This window comes from Arachis ipaensis, chromosome B01 (genome assembly GCF_000816755.2).
Source record: "Arachis ipaensis cultivar K30076 chromosome B01, Araip1.1, whole genome shotgun sequence".
Classification (NCBI taxonomy): domain Eukaryota; kingdom Viridiplantae; phylum Streptophyta; class Magnoliopsida; order Fabales; family Fabaceae; genus Arachis; species Arachis ipaensis.
In genome coordinates, this window is record NC_029785.2 from 41,633,554 (window position 1) to 41,636,136 (window position 2,583).

Below are 2,583 nucleotides of genomic sequence, written 5' to 3' on the forward strand. Positions count from 1 at the left end.
TATTATACCTAAATTGAATTTCAATTGAACTTTTGAACTTCTACTTATCGAATTTTTATAACCTTACCGATAAGACATTACATGTGAGTATGTATCTTAGCATAATGCTGCCTCAGTAAAATCCCAAAAAACTCAAGAATTATACCTCGAATCTTCAGCAAATCAAACTCTAAGTTTTATCTCAAAGAAATGCATTGGGATTTCTCTGTCAACTTTATTTATTATAACAGAAGCTTAAAATACATCGTACAACAAAATCCAGTCACTACTACTTTAGCTACACAATTACATCACAAATTCACAATTAATAAAAAAGAAAAATCTAGTAGCTACACAGATCAAATGAGTATAAAAAAAAAGAATGGACTCTAACTTGGTCAAATTTCATCCATAGATGCTTAAACTTTTCATTTGTTCCCATTACACATTCAACAGAAGCAGTAGACGGGTATTGACATAAAAGGCAATATAATATTGTATATAATATGTCAATGCCAGCTATGGATGCGGTGGGTGCAAAGGACAAAAAAAATAATAATGAGTATATATCCTCTGTCTATCAATCTATCTATATTTCTGATCTCATGTCACAAATTCTTCGCGTCTCGCGGCCACCGAAGAACACATTGTTTCCCTTTGAGAATCCCGCAAAGTTTGCTTACACGCGCTTATTGGTCTTTAGGCATTTATCCTTATATGTACATAAATAGTATATTGAATATTTACTTCTATTCTTTTATGAGGTTGGTATGGACCCTTTAATATTAGACTTTTATGCATTTATTGCCAGTGGAAAGCCTTTACTAAGTGAAAATTAACAAATGAGAAGTTAGCGTAAGCATCATAGTAAAATATATAATGGGGAAAGGAATGGGAAGTAGATAGTAATCAAACATAATAAGGTCATATACAAGAATTTGCAGTGTTCAACAAATTTACAAACAGTTAACAATTCAACCGGAAATATTAAAGCAAAGATAAAGAATATTAAACATAAAAATCACAAAAGTTAAGGTGAAAGCTAGCTTCATACAAAATATGTTAATAAAGTTGCATAAAAATTCAATCACAGGCATTATCATAAAAAAAATGCTCTTTTTGTTTAGCACAAGCACATCAAGTATCTCTAGTTAAGATATGTATCAGATATATCAAGAAAATCGAAAATATTATGAAAAGTAGTTGAGTTCTTAATTACAATGAATACAATTTAATTTTAGATGTCTACACTGCATTGAAGGAAATCTCTTTTTCGATTCAACCCACACTTTCATAATATAGTATTCAGATACTAACAACTTGAACTCAACTACTAACTACTTGAACAAATTATTCAAATACCAATTTAGGATACAATATTCAGTAAGCAAATAACAAAACATTAAAAAACCGCACAATTTGAACATCTAGTAAATTCTTAGATCAATGTATTTGGATATAAATTGTATCTATGTACAATGATATACTAGATTTTCAAAGTGACAAATGTAAGGGAATGAAGTGGAAAAGTAAGGTTCCATCCAAATTGCATACCTTGCTTTTGCTGTTGATGTATTCAGTGAGTTTTTCTTCCTTCTCGGAATAAATCAGTTTCAAGTTTCCTGGACCAACTTCAATTGTATCCTTCTGATTCCTTGATTTGTAAGGTGTATTTGTCTCTGAAATAGTAGCTGCAATAGCAGTAAAAATAATAATTTTATCAGTTATCACATAAAAAAAGTTTTTCTTAGTTGCTTTTATAAGCATGACTCATCATGTTCTGAGAATTGGATTACCCATGAGGATTAACCTGCTTGTTTAGCTTTAGATACATAGTAAGTGCTAAAACCGAGTGGCGAGACAGTAGCCGAAAATGCAAGCCAGTATTTAGATTTTTTAATGACAGAGGGAGAGGAAGAAAAGGGATCCATGAATTGAAAAGGCATAATGATTAACTAACCTCCAAGCATTGAGGCAGCGTCTTGCGTGATGGAGGGGGAAGCGTCTTGCGCGGCGGCAACAGCAGGTTGCGGCGGCTGCGGAGGCGTGTTACGGCAGCAAGGATATGCGAACGAGATTTACAGCAGATGAAGAGGATGAGATAAAGGCAGGAATTGAAATTGGATGAAAAACGTAACAAACATTCTCTTCTCTGAATGCTTCTAATCTGAAATAAGAAAGAAAAAGGGAAAAAATTAAAAAACTAAAACTTTGAGGGATCAAAATCTAATTAGTAATTTTTTTTAAAAAAAAGGGGTATATTTTGTAATTATTTTGATGCAGGTTAATGATATTCCTATAAAAAAGTAGGAGTAAGGAATCCATGGCCTAATATATACATTTTTAAAATAAAATTAGGTACTAAGGTGGAAAATAAATTTTACATAACTTATTGTTATTTGTCCATATTTTAAACATATCGGTACGCATGAATTTATCATCATACCGAAATAAACCAAGGTTGCGAGAACCGGACCGGTCAATAAACCGGTGAGGTGACTGGTTCACTGGTTTAATGGTTCGACCAGGATTTAACCGGGGTTCAACCGGTTTAATTAAATATTAAATAAAATTATTAAAAATTTAATATATAATTTTAAATAT

The 2,583-nt window shown here is 31.7% G+C and overlaps 1 long non-coding RNA gene across 1 annotated transcript; it reads right to left on the reverse strand.

The window, feature by feature from the left end:
- On the reverse strand, positions 1,564-1,878 carry LOC110269541. The gene is made up of 2 exons (XR_002358334.1): positions 1,790-1,878; positions 1,564-1,670 (listed from the first exon to the last, which is right to left on the reverse strand). It is a non-coding gene; the product is annotated as an uncharacterized LOC110269541 (long non-coding RNA).